The sequence below is a fragment of the Lycium ferocissimum genome, chromosome 4 (assembly GCF_029784015.1).
Source record: "Lycium ferocissimum isolate CSIRO_LF1 chromosome 4, AGI_CSIRO_Lferr_CH_V1, whole genome shotgun sequence".
NCBI classification, from domain to species: Eukaryota; Viridiplantae; Streptophyta; class Magnoliopsida; order Solanales; family Solanaceae; genus Lycium; species Lycium ferocissimum.
Window position 1 is genome coordinate 33,189,283 of NC_081345.1, and position 19,568 is coordinate 33,208,850.

Genomic DNA, 19,568 nt, shown 5'->3' on the forward strand with positions numbered 1-19,568 from the left:
TGCACTTCTTGGCTTCTGATACAAAGTTTGCACACTCTCAATTAGGCATTATTGGCCTGACTTCTGATCTTTTACTAATTCATATCATGTCTTGACCTTTGATCTCCTACAGGTTCGTTGTCCAATATTCATGACAAATCACAGACTTTAACGGGGAAGGGAAAAGAACAAAGATAATTAAAGATATTTTGGAAAATGAAAGGCAAAAGTCAAATAAGATAAATGTATTTGTTGATTTACGCCGTACTCGCGAGGTACCACATAACTTCACTGAAGACCAACACAGTTGAGTATTTAAGTAGGAGTTGTGTACGTATTTGTTGTTGTCGAAATCAGAGGCGGATCCAGGATTTAAACTTTAGGGGTTCAGTCTTTTAAGATTCCTAGTTGAACTCATTGCATTTTTAAAGCTATGGGTTCATATCTGCTATTTAATGCAATTTAACAAATTTTTACACATAAATTTATGCTTCACGTTAAAAGTTTGGGGTTTAATTGAAACCCCACCTATAAGCCTACATACGCTCCTGGTCGAAACATAGTTATTTCTTCTTTAACATAATTATTATATGTTTAATTTTCTTATGTCTAAAAATGACTAATGCGTATGATTGAGATGTTTTATCCATGGGAGATGAAATTAAATGGTATTCTTTTTTTAAGCTTTGTCTCTGCAGTTCAAATTAAAGCTTAATAAATATCATACGAATTCCTGTTTTGGTTTGATTTTTATTTTAGGTTTAGTTTTTGAATGAGTTTTTCAAAAAAACTATATGGGAAATTATAGACCCTTATGTTTAGTTCCTTTTGAAAGAAAAATTAAAGATAACTTTTGTTTTTAAAAATCATAATTTTTTATTACTTTAATATTCAAATATTAGGAAAAATTAATAATTATAAAATCAAAAAGATATATTACGACCGCGCTTTGATAAGTTTACTAGTTCGTTGAAAACGCAGGCTACTGAGACACGTTGAACAACGCAATATTATGCTTTCATATAGCTCATCCAGATTTAACTCTATCAAAATTAAGAATAATAATTGCTGTTTCATAGTTCATCCAAAGTCCCCACTGGCTGATGCCGTTACACCAGTACATTACAAATGAGCAACTCTTCTGATTAATAAAATTACAGCCATGGTTTCTTGTTTGAATTAGTTTGCAAAACATCAAGATTTAATGTGTTCTTTTTTTTCTTTGGTTGGGGTGGATTCACAATTTTTGTGTTGGTCTTTGTTTATTTGCTTTATCAGTGTGTTATAAGAAGAAGGTAATCCCGCTTTCAGTTATGTTGTCGGCAGAGTGAAAAATTGCAAAATCAAAATGAATAATTTAGGGGGTAAATCAAAAACACTGAGAGGATAAGTTGCAAACCAAAAAAAGATTTACACATCAGAATATACAAATTAAAGCGAAGAAGTCGATATATGATGAATAGTACTCACAATGTCAAGACAATGTGGAGCAATTTAATTACAACTTACATTAGGATTGCCAAAAGAGAAATAGTACAAATAAGGAGGCGTTTGGACATGCGATTTGAAATCATGAGACGAAATCGCCCGTTTGGACATGTATTTTATCTCATGATTTTAAACCATGGTTTGAAATCCCAAATCATCCAAAAAGGCATGATTTGGGATTTTCAAATCATGGTTTCAAATTTTTTAAATATAAAACTTTACCCATAAGTTAATATTTTATTAAAAAAAGACCCATAAGTTGGTAGATATTGTTAACAATTACTCCCACCAACCATTTACCAACCTTTATTTATATCTACCATGTGGAAAGATTATATTAAAGAGTAGTTACATTACTATTTATGTTAAATTTTCTTTTTTATTGAACTAAAGTTTGATCAATTGATGTTGTATTTTTAGAAAACGCCCAAGTAGCATTAATTTTGTTATATTTATGCTCGCTTCATTTGGTAAGATTATATAAGAATTAAGAATATTTTGATAGTTTTCACAACTTGTGAGATTTTTATGTCTATAAAAAAAAATACAACTTAAGAAATCCAAATTACATGTTCAAACATGATTTAAATCTTGGTTTCATCTCATGATTTCAAACCATGTCCAAACGGCTCCATTCTCACTATGTATGAATATTATCGCGTAATGAGATGAATTTGCAGCTGCACTGAGCCAACAGATTAACTTTAGTTAGCACAGAAGTACGGATTAACTACAGAACAGTGCGCTAGCTCAAGCTTACTCAGCTTGCAATGGCTATTCATGTACAAGGATTACATTGTTTCAGTATTGATTTGACTCAATGCAACAGTAAGTACAGTTGAGGGCAACCCCAAACTGAGCATTTTCAAGCTTAAAAATAATTGAAACACCATGGCTTATTCACTTTTTTGGAGTTAGATCTGTGCGTAAGTACATATTAATTAAATGATGAAACAAATCAGATAAAATAATGAAAAAGAATCTCAAAAACTAAACAAAGTAGTACTGATCTATACTCTATTAAAAGAGTGAAGGGCCTTAGAAATGTTGATTGAACTTTTTGGCCTTCAATATAATACTTTACAATAGACAAAATCGTCATTTACTATTTTTTTCAAAGCAATATAATAAACACTAATAATATCTATTTCCTTTCAAAATAAAAACTGCAATAAATGTGGATTAGATATTTCCTTATTTAACTAGGTAATAACTCCTAAATTTTAGGTTTTTTTTTTTTTTATTAGTTATTTTTTCACACCTTATAAATTATACCTCTCCTGTAGAAATAGTTCCCTATGTAAAAAACATTCCAGCAACCGATTCACGTCCTGGTTAATCCAAGTTCGGAAGACATTGATCATATTGAGGTTCTTATTTCTTTTCTATTTTTTGTTATTGCCTATTTGCTTTGTTTTTTTAATTCTTGCATCTTATTCTCTTCTTTAGAATTTTGAAGGGAATATAATATTAGGAACTCTTCAAGTAGCAATTTTTCCGATTAAAAAAGCTGTGTTTTGTTGTGTCTTTTTTGTTGCTAATTTAGACACTTTCATGAAGCTGTTGAAGTCACAATTCGCTGTCCCCCTATTTTCAATTATATATGCTACGTCGAAGGTCTGGACGAACTCTTGAAGAGCATCAATTGCAACATCTAACAAACGATTTTGTTTCGATGAGTTAGAAAAGCTGTGCTATTGATCGTATTGCTAAAGCCGTGGTTAGTATATATTCTCCTTCCTATTTGTTTTAGTTTCTCGCTCCATAAAGAAAATTATTATTTCACGTTTTCTCTGTCTTCATCATCATAACTTTCTGTAGCTTTCACGTGCTATTATAGTTGTCCGATTTTGTGTGTTTTTATGTTCACTTTCTTTGAGCAAAACGAATTCATCCTCAGCAGATTATTTCTCTATTTAGACCAAAAACCCATAAAATAGAATAGTTTAACCTTTTGATAACCAAACTCCGTAGAACGAAACTACAAATTAATATTTCCTAATATATAGGACCTTTTAAAATATTAAACTAAATTTTATATATTCATAAATCTCTCTTTATTTGAAAAATAACACCAAAAAGAGAGAAAAAAAAAAAGTAGAAACCTTCACGAGCCTAAAGTTCCTTTTAGATAAGGAATTTTTATTCTTTATAACTCTATTTAATTAAAGTAGGAAACTTTGGTGCACCTAGAACCCCATTAGGTTCTACAGTCTTCATTTTGTGTTATAGAAGTATAATCGATTTGATTTTATATAATTTGATTATTGTAGTAAGAATTTTTATATTAAAAGAGAGTACGCAAGAAATTAGAAATAAAGTTGGTATTCCTTTTTCTTTTATACTAGAATTTGCACTTTTTGTAAGATTTTCATTTTTGTTATAATTTAAATAAATTATCCATTATAATAATAGATTATTAAATTTACTATAAGCGCTAGGCTACATGTGTGTACGTACACTAAAATTAGCGAAATTATGTTCCCCATTTTTATGTTTAAAAGTAGATTTCAAACAAGACAAGATGATAATTTAAATACGGAAAAGGCTCAAATATGTCATCCAACTATCGGAAATGACTCATTATGCCACTCATCAATAGTTTGGCTCATTTATGCCATCGAACTATAGGAAATGACTCATTTATGCCACTCATCAATAGTTTGACTCATTTATGCCATCGCCCGTTAATATAAATGACTCATCCATGCCATATTTCATTAAAGTTGATTTTACAATACCATATATGACACGTGGCCTCCAATTAAAGGTTTACGTCGTTTAATTAAACCTTGACCCAATTTTAAATACCAAATTAATAAAATATCCGACCCATACACCTTACCACCCACAACCATAATCTAATGGAGCCACGTGTCATATCTGGTATTATGAAACCGACGTTAATGAAATATGGCATGGATGAGTCATTTTTGTAACGGGCGATGGCATAAATGAGTCGCATAAATGAGTCATTTCCTATAGTTCGATGGCATAAATAGTGACCCATTTCCATATGATCGCATAAAAAGCCCAAACTATCATTGATGAGTGGATAAATGATACCATTTCCGATAGTTGGATGACATATTTGAGCCTTTTCGGATTTAAATATCTCCCATAACAGTTAGGAATAGACTTTTAATTATTCCCCTAAAATTTAGTACTTTAAAATCAACTAGAATTTAAGCATTAAATCCGTATTACACGAGTCATTTTTTCCCTAAGAATTTAGAACACTTTCCCTTGCTTTTAGGTGTAGGACTCTTCCTTTTTTTTTTTGGCTGATAAATAAATCAAATACGAAAAGATATTCATTGAATGACTATAAGAAAAAAGATCCAAAAATTGGTTCTTAATAAAGAAGGATACTTTTTACAATTGTCTATTGGAGACGTAAACTGTGAACGGTACTTGCTTTTTCAATTTGCTATTAATAAAAGTCAAAAAAGAAAAAAAAATCTTTTACTTCTATTTGCCAATGGCAATTTCCATATACGGCACTTAAAATTAAATTAATTAATAGGGACAGTTTCTATATATTGTTACAACTATTAAAAGTGAAAGGTTTATACTTAATTAAATATTTTCTTAATTATTTGTCATACGAGTTTTCCTCGAGGCAACATGGAAGAAAAAGGAATAATCACTGAGAAATTTTAGTTGTATTTGGTCAGAAATTTACGAATTACAAACTGAAATTAAAATAATTATTTTACGAAATTGAAGAAATGATAATCCTATTTACGGAAAGGTTAGCAATGAATTATTAAAAAAATTGTTAGTTGTGAGCAATTTAGCGACGGATTAACGACAAAGTTCGTACCTAAGTTTAATTTTTTATTTATTTATTTGTTGTCAAATGAGGTACCCGCTTTACTATTTTAGAGCCGCAGACGTTGAACTAGTAAGTTATATATAAGCAACGGATTACTGAACCTACAAAGCAACGTAAACCACTAAAAGGACAAAATTATAAACTGAAACATCCAACTCCATTATGCATTATGGCATATTCTCTGTTTTACTCTGTTCTTCTCCGCTTTGCATTGCCCATGAACAGTGGCAGAATCAGGATTTTCATTTAGGGGTTCAAAATTTGTAAAAGTGAACACACGAAGAAATCGGAAGGGGTTCGACATCTACTAAATATGCATAAAAAATAATTTTAGTCATGTATAAACAGTGTAATTTTTCGTCGAAGGGGGATCGGATGAACCCCCTTCGCTATGCCTAGCTCCGCCCCTGCCCATGAAAACACTTGTCAGAATTGTTTTGGACTCAGCAAAATGATAGTAGGAGTTAACTGAGTTAAAAAAAAAAAAAAAAAAATCACCAAACAAAAAAAGAAGAAGAAAAATATATATGAGCATCAAACTTAACTGAATACCTCGTTCATTCCTAAATTTACTACTTTCTCCTGCAATACACTAACATTCTTGACATTAAACTTGTTGAGAAGGGTAATGCTAGAAATGGCAGACATAGGCTTAACCACCAAGTCATCCATCACCATGTATGTCACCACCTTTGACGGCCACAGCTTTATTCACTCCCTTTGGAGCAATATACTTCAACTTCGTTGACATACTTTTTCTACAATATGGACAGATAGCATCAGGGTCCTCGGTAACACACTTGGAACTACATAATTTAGAGCGGTTGCATCCATAAAAAGTCCTTGGTGTCTGAACATCATCAAGTGATGGAAAAGGAATGTTTGGAGATATTCCAAGAGAAGACTTGGGTTTTAAAAGGCTATCCTTCAATCGAATATATGTGTCTTTCATATTTTCTACGCTGTCGTATAGGTTAGGCAAGCATCCAGTCATTCCTTCCTTCTTGAGAAGCCTAATCACAGTGCTCACTGGCAATGAGAGAATGTGGTGGAGGAAATCAACACAGTTCTTTTCAGCCTCAGCAAATAGTACTTTTTTAGCCTTGGTGTCAATCAAAAGCTTCATGCTCAATTTGGATTCACAAATCACAAGTCGTCATCTTGGTTGGCTCTACTGCTGCAAGTTTTGTTCTTGGGTGCTGCAAGTCTTGTTCTCGGGTAGGTGTTCTTTTTATGTATTCTGGATGCACGAGACCTAAGCTTAAATAGTTGCAGTTTCTTCACCATCATATTCTTGACAGAGTAGTCTAACAGTCATCAAATATTTCATGTACTCCCTCCATTCACTTTTACTTGTCCACTTTTGACTTTGCACACAACTTTAAAAAAAAATAAAAAATAAGTGCATAATTTACCAATCTACCCATATTAATCGGTGCATATTTTTATTGGATTTGAAAAATGATTTGAAGTGAGTAATCTATGGGTAAAATAGAAAAAAAGAAATTGTCTTATCTTGATATGCTAAAAGCGACAAGTAAAGGTGAAAATCTATTTTTAGAATACTAGACAAGTAAAAGTGAACGGATGGAGCAGCCAAAATGCTACACTTATCAATGTTTTCTCACTAATCTAAAAATTGGAGAATTTAAGAGAGTTTGTATTGAATAATTTAATAAAAGGCCAGATATCGTCCAATTAAATGACACACTGTATCTAAATATTAACGTCTCCATTGAAAAGTGGAGAACTTGAGGAGTTGCAATAAAGTTCTAAGTCTCAAAAATTAATATAGGTATTATAGTAGTTTAAATCTCGAAAAGTGAAACGTGACATATAAAATGAAAAGAGAGTCATATTTTTTTTTCTAAGGGAGTGCAAGTTCTATTGTGGACAAATAAAAATGAACGGATGGTGCATTTTTTTATAGAAAAAAAATACGAGCATATTGGAAATTCGAATTGCAATGTTATACAGTATGACTAAACTCCCTACTGCAAGTAATCAAAGGTCAAATCTGCTCTCTCAGACTACGGGCTTGTTTTGATAGTCAGCTTATAATTGGGTTGGGTGCAATAACATAATTTGACATGTTTGTTAATTTGTCCAAATAATTATTTGGTCAACATAATTTAATGTAATGTTAAGTAGAGCAATTACACTCTCTAATTCTTAAAGGGGACAAATTAATACGAAGTAGTAGTGGGCGTTTGGCCATAAAAATTATTCACTTTTTTTCGGAATTTTTTTTCACTTTTTTTACTTTTAGCGTTTGGCCATAAAACTAATTCACTTTTTTCCGGAGTTGTATTAAGGAATACTAAAAACAAGTTCTTGTTTTTCAAAAAATTTCAACTTTTTTCACTTTTTTAAACTACATTTCACCAAAAACTACAATTTCAAAAACTATGGCCAAACACAACTCCAACTTCAAAAATTCCAAAAAAAGTGATTTTTTTTTTTATATTTATGATCAAACGGACCCGTAGCATTACATAGTGTAATTTCCAATGACTTTTTTTTTTTTTAATGTATTAAAAGAGGGAAAACTCTCTTCCCTCTCACATTTGTCTTTCAAAACATATCTTTATTCCTGCTAACTAGATAACTTATCCGCGCTTCGCGCTGAGATGATAAGCATCATTAAATTTAGAGATAGGGGTCAAAAACACACCTTAACTATCACTTTTTTTTAGTTTCATACCTAAACTATCATAAGGTTGAGAAAACTACCTAAACTATCACTATCTAGTTTGCAAAATACACCTGACTAAATGTGTGAACTCACTCTCCAAAAGGAAAGTGAAGCTGAAATTTTCTCAAAAAAATTGTACACATGGCATAAGTAATGTTAGGGTAGCACCTACATGGAAATTAAAAAATAATATTTTTTAAAAACCGTATTTTTTTTTTTTAAAATCAAGATTTTAGTAAAAAAAAAATGGATTTTTTAAAAAAATAATAATTTTTGTAAAAAATATCAAAAAATTTAGAAAATCAGAAAAAAAAGATCTAAAAAATGGAAAAGTTGATTATTTTTTTAAAAAAATGTGAAAACTAAATAATCAGTTTTCTTATTATTATTTTTTTAAATAACTTTTCCATTTTTTAAAATATTTTTTTTCTATAATTTTTTATTTTTTTACAAATATTATTTTTCAGTTTGTTTTTTTAAAATTTCCATGTAGGTGCCATTGTCACATTATTTACCCACGTGGACAACACTTGGCAACATTTTTATATAAAATGGAGAGTGTAGATCACATGCCATTCAAGAATAATTTGAGGTGTGTTTTGCCAACTAGATAGTGATAGTTTAGGTAGGTTTCTCAACCTTATGATAGTTTAGGTATGAAACTAAAAAAAAAAAAAAAAGGTGATAGTTGGGGTGTGTTTTTGACCCTTATCTCTTAAATTTACGTACTTTTCATAATAGTCAAATACTATTATATTAGTAAATTTGACAGCGCTTCGTGCAATTTTAAAAGACATCAATAGATAAGCAAAATAATCTTCTTTATAAATATATCGGAAAAGGTCCATATATGCCCGCGGACTATGCGAAATTGCACGCATTTGCCCGTCGTTTAAAGGTCAGTCCGCCCTTGCCCCTAACGTTACGTTTTGCGTCACCCATGCCCTTGAGTTAATGGAAACCTGACAAAAATATTGGAGGGCAAATTTGTGCAGTTCCGCATAGTATAAGAGCATATTTGATCCACTGAAATTCCTAAGTATTATGGCACAAAAGCAACAATATGGCACAAAATATCACTGCATTCCAAAACATAAAAAACATTTGCAATTACAATTCATGCATCCACCATTACATTACATCTAAATTATACAACTAAAAGATCAAATGCAATTACAAAACTTCCATCTTTAAAGATTATTTTCACAAACGAGAGCACCATTTTACCTTTTCAAAAGATTTGTTTTACTAATGATAATATATTTTTTTTGTCAATTTGTTGATGACCTGGATAATTCTTTCTAGACATTTTTCGTCTTCCCAGTCCCAATATCTACACAATAATGCATGCAACAACTTCTTATTGTACCAATAGTTCTTAGATTTTTTTTGTAGTGCACTTTATGCTAGCCAATGATTTTTTGGTACTGCATTTTAAAACTCCACACTTATTGTGCAACCCACACTTTGCTCTCTTATTCTTTCACTTGTTTATGAAATGTCGGAAGCTTCGAGTTCTTCAAATAGTTGTGGAAGGGTTCGTCACTCCATCTCACATCATGGACTCCAAATAATTCTACTAAATTTATGTTATGCGTGGAATTCGCGAAAAGTGGCTGCATCATTAAATTTTATGTAAGACCATATAAATCCCTAAAATGTAATATTCTCTCTATTATTGCTATCAAAATTTCAGCACTGCATGAGATGTTTTTTCAGGTGTCATAAGTCTAATGTAAGTTATCTCTTTTTCCTTGTGATTTTTTTGTGGCAGATCTGTAATGAATTTTTTTTATGTTTATGTTTTGTGCGGCAGTTGTTACATGCATTATCGTATAGATATTGGGACTGGGAAGACGAAAAATATCTAGAAAGAACTATCCAGGCCATCAACTAATTGAAAAAAGAAGAAGATATTATCATAGTAAAACAAATCTTTTGAAAAGGTAAAATGGTGCTCTTGTTGTGAAAACAATCTTTAAAAGATGGTCGTCGTAATTGCATTTGATCTTTTAGTTGTACAATTTAGATGTAATGTAATTGTGGATGCATGAATGTTTTTAATGTTTTGGAATGCAGTGATATTTTGTGCCATATTGTTGCCTTTGTGCCATAATAATTAGGAATTTCAATGATCAAATATGCCCCATACTATGCGGAATCGCACAAATTTGCCCTCCAATATTTTTGTCGTTTCGTTAACTCAAGGGCATGGGTGACGCAAAACGTAACGTTAGTGCATACAAGGATCGACCTTTAAACGACGGGCAAATGCGTGCAATTTCGCATAGTCCGCGGGCATATATGGACCTTTTTTGTAAATATATTGACATATAAGAGATAAAAGTTTTCATTTATGTATATATCAAAAACAGTTTCTATAAAAATAAAGGGAAAAGGAATAAAAAAGGAACATAACTACTTGCTTCGCCCCTACTCAATACATTAAAATTAAAAGAAATATGTACTTCCCTTCTTAAAATAAAGATGTGCGGACAGAATATTCTTGAAGCATTTGCTTCAAAGCATCCAGCAAAACTTTTAGTACTAAAAAGATTTAACGTAATTTCTAGTACAATAAAAATTCAACTTAACTTTTAGTTATATAATTTTATAATATTTCAGTATATTTTATTATATCTGTACGCACACAAATATCTATTTTATTGACGTACAAAAAATTCCTATAAAAGCAAATTCTAACCGATTTTGAGAAAGCTCTTAAAACGCGACATTCAATAGTCATTTCTAGTCTTCAAGTATCATGACACAAACTAATGTTCCTAATTCATTAATGTGCACAATGAGATAGTAAATAAATTAAATCAATAATTCATTAATTATTTTATATGTGTACGTGAAATAACATTTTTATCACTCCCTTGATTCTTAAAATGGAAATAATAGAAAGTACTTTTCAGGAAATTTCTTTTTTTTCTTCTTATTTTTATAATGTGTTTTATTTGGTCTTGTCTTTCTGCGCAAGGTTGATGTTTTTTTTACTTTATTTGGTAGTTAACTTATGCTTCACAAAATACTCTTTGTAAAAGTTTAAATAAAGAAGAATATTCGAATGAAAATAACAAATGATGAAAAGCATGGCACCAATTTAGGCCACTTTTCAATGATGGAATCAAGTGCTAATCCTGCCACCATTTTCCTTGCGTTGTTCTTCTCTTCCCCTCTTTCCTCTTTCTTTTCTTTGTTTTCGTTTTATCTTCTTATACTACTAGGTTACTATGGCCCGTGCCAGCAAGGGCCTAATAGTGCATGAGACGTAGAACTACTATTTTTTATTCAACTTTATTCTGATATGAAGTTGCAGATAATCAAAATGACTAAACTGCCCTCAAAATGCCAAAGCAGGCATGTTGACCTGCTGTTTGCTTATCCCCATTTATAGTATAGTAGAATTGAATCGGGTACGCAATACTACATGGTAATTATTGGATTTCATTATTCTTTGAAACAACATATACATTCTTTACGTACATGCCATCCTCACATTAGTAGATGCTTAAACGGTTGCAGGCTTTACATCAAAATGGGATAGCTATTTTCATATGACCAAATGTAATGCGCTTTCCATGCAGTGTAGTCTTCGTCTTACACCTATAATCAAAGAAGCAAGAGAATAGGCATCTGCCAAAGTGAAGTTGTCAAGGTAGAAGAAAAGAGGCCGCATTCAAATGCATAAAGAGGAACGACACTCATGAACCTCAACAGATTCAATTTGGAAAAAGAAAAGGCAGTAGCAGTAATAACCAACTAAAAAGAGAAACATTTTTTTGAAAGTATAAAAAAATCCTCTCATATTAATATAGACATGCAATTTACAAAGTCAAATCTTCGTTTCTTTCTCTAACCAATTACTGGTTCATTTATTATGTCTTTTGGGCAAATGTTCAATCAATCAGTTGGGGCATGGATTATATTAATTAGCAATAGCACTTTGCACTCGTCTTAGTGCTGGGACACCGGGGACGCTTCTATATCAGCATCAGTATGGGCTATCACAGGTGCATCAACATGCGGCTACTATAGCCATCTTCGAAGAGCCACGCAAGGTTTTAACATTTCATTGGTGTCAGTACCATTCTTCTATCTTTTGCCGGAACTAATATAAACACTTATGACCCTTTTCACTATGAAGGATAACCAGAAAAATAACATTCCAACCATCTCAAAAATCATTATTACCATCAAAATAAACTTCAAACACCATATGAAAATAACATTTCACAGGCCAAACATGAGCTAAAATCCCTTTTTGTACATTGATATGTAGGTCAGCTGGTGTGTTTAAATAAAGCATGCAAACATAACTGAACTATAGCAAAGATATCTTCATGCCATCAATTTGGTTATAATTACAGAAACATGAGTTTTAAAAAACTAAATACACCATCTAAAATGATCTTCTACTTGAAACCTCAAAATACATGTGATGGGTACACCTTTGATTATGAAAAACTTGAACTTTTTCTCACGAGTATTGTAATCTGCAAACAACCAAAAGTTATAAATCTTCAGAATATGAAAGACAAAGTAGAAGCACAAAAAGATTCCAACAGAAAATTAACACGTAGTTAGATATAATATCACTTCCACTCCACATCCAGAACATACAAAATGCTACTCGACGACCAGAAACATCCTTCAACGACTATTAATCAAAAGGCAAGTATGCTCTCGAAAAGTAAAGCAGAGCTTTCAAGCACACCACTATTTTGAAAAATACCAAATGGTCGCATTCAGAGCAAGGTTCAAAGCATCTACATAGATAAGCCTTATAGCTATATCAAGGAGTATTTCTAAGTGAGCATTTTATTTGAGCCATATCAGGCAGGGCTAATAACCTACTGCACAAGTTAAATAAAGATAAGAGCTAAAACAAAATGAGGTCCAATTACCACATTACTCAAAGGCTTTATCCCGAAACGTTCCTTAATGGTCTATCTGTGTTTGTTATAATGGACTGTTGCAACTATGATATATGTCTTCACTTCTAATGATATGAGCTATAAGAAATTAGGAGGACATATCTACCTATCTCACAGTAACATCTCTTTCAATAGTAATATCCATAGAATTAGGTTAACTCCTTAAGCCCAGCACAAGCTTGTTATGCCCATCATTTTCTATTCGAACTTGAATCTTTTTGTCTTCTTTAAATAATGTAAAATGGAATGTAAGTAGGCAAGAAGTGGATGTAGCCAAACTCCTTGCACAGACAATGTGGATGAGATCATAAGGAAGTTCTCAAATAAGCTAAGAATCCAAAGCTCCTCTTCCTCCAATAAGAAATGCGATTTTCAGGAAATACTTAATACCAATTCACAATCTAAAGCTTTGTATCTAACTTCTTGATCAAGAAATCCAGTTTCTTACATTGCCTAAAAAACCTCATTCATCAATTAAAAAAGTAACTCATCATGATCAGCCTAACACTCCCTAACCTTTGTACAGAGGTTTTCCTTCTCTAAGTTTTTAAGGTATAAGCTGAGTGTTTCTCATTTCTTAAGCCTAGATATAATATCTTTCTAACAACTCCAATTTTCACTTCTTTTTCTTCTCTAAGGACTCAAATTGATATAAACTAAGCATACTTTAAATTCTTTTAGTTGTTTTCTGACATCTTTTTATCTAACCATTCCTGTTTGACTTTTTTGACCATTATGTAACCACTTATAATTCTAACATAAAACCTATCCTAACTTCTTTCTCTTAATCGGTACTATTCAAGTTATAAGATGTCAATTCTTACACGTTAGGAGATTGATATAAGAAAATGTATAATAAATCACATTCTCACTGTTAACCAAATATGCAGTTAACAATTTACAAGAGTTCACTTATACATGGCTTTTCAATATTTGCTTCATTTAGAAGGTTTTTGGAGAACTTCTTTCTTTGATACAAAGATTGGTAATAAGATGGAAAGCTTTTCCAGATCAGTAATATACTCTAACCCTCATGATTGATAAATATTGTACATTTGCACAGTATTGTCTTGTAAAGTTGGCGACATTGAGTAAATCCCGAAGTCTATGTGCTTCTTATTCAACTTCCTAAAATTACAAAGACACATTTAGCATGAAAAGAATTCCCTGCATGAGTGTGACAAACCAAACTTCTGACCAAGAACTTGAAGCAGCATTAAGCAAACCTTAGTTGTTGACAATCTGAACTCATCATATTCCTCAATATTGAGCTCACATTACAAAAATCAAATACTACTATGAAGAAGACCCAAAAAGATGTCTCACTAAATGTACAGTCCAGATGCATTCACAGAGTCATATTTCAATCTTTGCCAGATTATTCAGTTTCTCTGGAAATTTGCTTGTGAAATTATTAGAACTGAGAATGTTACAACAATCCAAATCCAGAGAAAATATCTTATACTTGATTCTCTTACGTAGATTTAATCAATCAGCACTCATAATAGAAGGAATACACTGGTAAATAACAATTTGAGTTGAAAGATTTAAGGAGAAACTACTTGTAGCCCAACGGTAGGAGTTGAAAAGCCTCTACGATACCATTTAATAAGACACCCCTTTTAATATTCATTTGTATCTGCAAAAACTCAGCCTAGAAGTTGTATTTTTACCACCAGAAACTTGTAATAATATTATTTTAAAATATTGGTATTTAGGCATTTAACTTTTAAAGGGTATTTTCGAAAACTAACTTTCAACTATGGTGACTTCTCACTTTTAGCATACTATGATCAATTATCTCACAATGTTTTTTTCATCCTATAGAATTCTCTGATTTGTATTTTGGACTAAACTTCCTATTTAATCAGGCCCATGCAAACTCATTCCAGAAGAAAAATTTATGAAAACCAGCAAAGTATCTCATTTCGGGAAGTCCACATATCTTGCTACGCACGACATACCTTTAGAGCACAAGTGAAGACTCGTTTAGGCCGCAAAAGAGCTGGAAGTAGCACCCTTTGTCCTGAAAATTTATAAACTGCACAAACAAGAATAATACCAATTTTAAACAGAATTTTCTTTACAAATAACAAATAAAAGGTATAAACTTTAAAAATCTTCTCCACTTTCTGCCACAACTTCTTTCTCAGTAAAGTAATTTTTAGAGAAATCTGTTAACACAGCACCTTCTTTTAATTGGTAAATTGTTAACACAACACTCTAAAGAAACATACGATCCTTTTTCTAATCTAGTAATCCTTTTCTTTATCCACCGGCTGAGAAACTAGTTGCTATTGTGAAAACATAACACCAAGTAAGCAAATGTGACAAAATAGGAACTCAATTCAACTAAATGAGTATCCATTTTCAATTGAAGATATATGTCTTTTATATGAAGTATAAAGTAGAGAGTAGCATGACACAAGAATTACCGAGGATTAGTGTCTAATGCTAAGCGATGAGCTTGATAGTTAATAGTTGTAGATCAGAGGTTAACAGACTTGTAATTTATTCAGTCTTCATTTTTTATACTTACGTTATCCTATGTCACCAAATTAGTATCCAAAACACCAATAGATTAACAACCACCTCAAACTGTAATCTTATAATTGGTAATGCGATGATGTAATTAACAACCTCTTTGGTGAAAATGATATCTGAGTCACTTGCTGATTTTAATTTTGCATTTCATATATGTAACAGCCCAGGCCACCGCATGTAGAAATTGTCCGCTTTGGATCCTCAGCCCCTCACGGTTTTAAAACGCGTCTACAAGGGAGAGGTATCCAAGCACTTATAAAGGACTCTTCGTTCTCCTCCCCAACCGATGTGGGATTCGCCTGAACCAATGTGGGATTTGCCTAAGGCAAGTATTACACTCACCCCCCTTGGGACTCAGCGTCCTCGCTGAGGTTTGCCCCACCACCGGCCCGGCACCGGTTCGTGCGAATCCCACATCGGTTGGGGAGGAGAACAAAGAGTGCGTTATAAGTGCTTGGATACCTCTCCTTATAGACGCGTTTTAAAACCGTGAGGGGTCATGTCTAAAGCGGACAATTTCTACATGTGGTGGCCTGGGCTGTTACAATATATATATGATTTTGTGTACAACTGATGAGGTTGTTCATGCATGGGAGAGCAGGTGTTGAAAACTTACAATCGACACAAGAAGATCACCAGGCTGGTCATCAGCTAAAACAGAGGAGGCTATTCCCAAGTTCAAATCTACATTATGGCTTGCACCTGCATGCAGATAGGAAAATATGTCGTTCAACACAATAAGTACAACATGAAAAAGAGGCAATAATCATAATGGAGTCCTAATATGAGGGAAAGCCTAAACATGCTACCTCCCTTAATTGCATTTTATTGCATCCCTGTCTACGCACTGAGCCAGAGTAAAAGACCAAATCCATTCAATGTTCAAAACGTAAACGACATAGCGTAAAATGGAGGGGAAAGTCAATCTTTGATCATTGGACCTTGCAGCTTCTATCTTACTGTCAAACATATAGATCCAATGAGACTATTAGTATAGTTACATGATAATATACCAAGAAAGCTTTTAAACAGCTATATCACTGATAATATGACATGCCTGATCTATGGTGGGTAAGCAATATCACTTCTTCCCGAGATACTGCCCCATCCGAGCCTCCAATCATCCACATTTGTGCAGCCTGACTCTCCTTTAGGGTAGCCCGGTGCACTAAGCTCCCGCTATCATTTAAGACTTTCTGATATCAAAACACAAGGAGAATGGTTCAAGCTGGAGGAAGATGTAAACTACTTCAAACTAATGTAACCACAATACATATTCAGAAACAAATGTAAAAGAAGGTTTTTTTATTTCCATGCTATGTTTGCGATAGGAAGATCAATATGTTCATTTTTGAGGTTGCCCCCTGCAACGTCCATCATGGTTGACGGCAATAGAGGGTGGATTGATTTTTTATTTTATTTTTCCATTTAAGGAAAAATTGATAATATTAGAGGCAGAATGAATAATTTTGAAGGCACTATCCTCTAAAACTTCCTAGAGATTATAAATGGAAGTAAAGTATGGTCTTGCACTGGATCGGCTAAAAACGTTTGCTCAAAAATATACCAGATGCAGAACATAGCTGTTGCGAGAAAGATCTAATACATAATATAGTGATAAAAAAGTTAATTTTAATTTTTCAAGCAGGAGCAAATACTGAAGAATGAATGAAAGAAAAACTCAATATTGAGCATGTATCGAAGAAAATCATCATTATTAAAAAAGACTATGCCAGTTGAAAAAAATTACCTACTACTGTAGATACCCCTTTGTTTATGCTCTTGTAGCGTTGTAAGGTAGCTTCGACAATAGATGAAGTAAACTGGTAAATAAAGCTGGGCCAAACAAATAAGATAAAATAAAGAAAACTGATAGAATTTTGTTGAGAATTCTCTGATATCCATGAAATTTCAAATGTATCAAACACCCTTAAAAGGTATAAAAATCCATTGGAAACACATGAGAAATTCATGAAACTATGAACTTCGAATTGTCATGTGTGTACTTACTGTAACTAAATTGACACATGAGAAGCCCAATCTTCAATTCCTCTTCAAAGATTTTCAGGACCTGTCAATGCTCCAAAACCTGTTTCTGGCGATTTGTGTTGTTCAAGATACTCATGATCTCAGAACTGCAAATGAAAGTAGCTTTGTAACCAGAGTGACAAAGTCGTGAAATTTTTCAAAAACCACATATGAATACAACCCATCACTTTCATATGCCCATACCCATTCAATTACCAGAACCAAAAAGGTAGGCCCCATGTACGATTATCTTTTGAGATTGATAAGAAAAAACATGATTTTGTTCTCCAACCATAATCATATATATATCACTTACAATTGAAGCGAACTAACAGGGTGAAGAGGATAAACAGTACATCAGTGACAACATTTGATACCAAAATGGAGAAATTATTTTTTATCAGGACAAAAATAGAGAAATTCTAAAGAACAATCCAGAAATAAAGGGCAACATAAGAAGCAAAAATAAATAAATAAATAAATAAATAAATAAATAAATAAATAAATAAGGAGAATCAATAGCTATAATCGCAGCATCCACATCGGAGCACGTTGATCGGAATTGGAAGTGAAGCCGATCTATAGAAAATTGAACTCACCGGAAAAGAAAACAAATCCAGTAGAAAAGTGATCAAGAAAGTTGTACAAGGTGATGAATATGTGGTCTATTTTAATTAAGAAATAACTGTATTTTAAAGTTCCAATATATATGCACAAAAATTGATTGTTTTTTGTTGAATTCTGTATTTTTTTACTTTATTTTAAGAAAATTGTAAAAAGCTAAGAAATTTAATATTTGAAGGTTAAACCTGCGCGAGTTGCAGATAAATTCACCAGTTTGTCTTAAAATCCCGGAAAACTGCGTAACAATCTCTAGTTAATGTTTTTGGTATAACAATTTTCTTTACTCTAAATTTCTCCCTATCATTGACTTTGGCACCGATCGATAGCCACAAACACTCTTGTCCGTGCTTGAAATCTCATGCCATGCTGTCATACCACTAATATAATTAAATATGTTTAATGTAAAACTAAAACGCTCTTGTTGAGCTTTAGATATAGTATTTTCAAAATATATATGTTAATCTGTTGGCAGTTACAAAAGTTAGAAGTCGAAGAGTCGTTCAAACATCTGCTGATTTTATGATTTCCTTCTCCATCTCAAGTATGCAAATGTTAATTACTGGGACATATTAATGACTAATTAATTACTTATTACCAGACTGATGAGTACATGCTAGCATACTTATACTCACAGATAAAATAGAAAAATAAGTAGAAAAACTCCAAAATAAATTCAAGAAGTGAGCTTAATTTGGTATTCTTTGCCTCATGTCGTCGTTTAATATAACACCACTATCGTACTAGTGCATCCAAAGAATCCCATCGCAAACTCCTTCGATTTTGTCATTTATGCACATGCGTAAGCACCGTTCATTATACACTTGTATCCATATTCCGATAAAGGACAGAAGAAATTGAAACATATTTAATTGAACATTATTTCAATAATTTTCAATACTCATCTCAAAACCACTAGATCTTTTCATTTCCTAAATATTTGTCAGTGCAGGGAAAGAAAAAAAGAATGTAGTACAATTTAAAATTCACAATAACAAAAAAAAAACCAATAAAAGGACCTTAATTGAAAAAATCAAACCAATATTACAAATTAAACAGTAACGTAGTAAAACTGAACAATCTCAATAGGGAAATAAAAAAAGAAGAATATCACTCCCTCATATTGCTGGGAGAACAAAAGAAAATAAAATTACTCTATCATATGCAAAAAGTAAATTGGATGAAGAGATTGAACGTGAAAAGTTGTTGCAACTTGCAATCTTCTTCTCTCCAACTTATATAACACAAGAATTCTTCTTCTTCATTAATTAAGGAAATTAAGCAAACGGTTATTTATGCTTTATTTTAGGTAAAAGAAACGGCTGTCAATACTTAATTAGGGAAAAATGGGCATTTAAACCTTTATTTATTTAATGAATATATTATGGGCTTCTTTTTTACTAATTGAGGAAGGCAAATGGTTTTTTATACT

General features: G+C 32.2%; 1 long non-coding RNA gene across 3 annotated transcripts; it reads right to left on the reverse strand.

Annotated features, from left to right (window-relative positions):
- Positions 1-12,208: 12,208 nt before the first annotated feature.
- Positions 12,209-18,014, reverse strand: LOC132052396 (uncharacterized). Of its 3 annotated transcripts, XR_009413985.1 has the most exons (9): positions 17,732-18,014; positions 17,498-17,622; positions 17,238-17,323; positions 16,541-16,683; positions 16,297-16,442; positions 16,104-16,189; positions 14,908-14,984; positions 13,973-14,071; positions 12,209-12,502 (listed from the first exon to the last, which is right to left on the reverse strand). It is a non-coding gene; the product is annotated as an uncharacterized LOC132052396 (long non-coding RNA). The 3 variants fall into 3 exon arrangements; XR_009413983.1 differs by having other exon boundaries at positions 17,498-18,014; XR_009413984.1 differs by having other exon boundaries at positions 14,170-14,984; positions 17,498-18,014.
- Between the last annotated feature and the right edge of the window lie 1,554 nt (positions 18,015-19,568).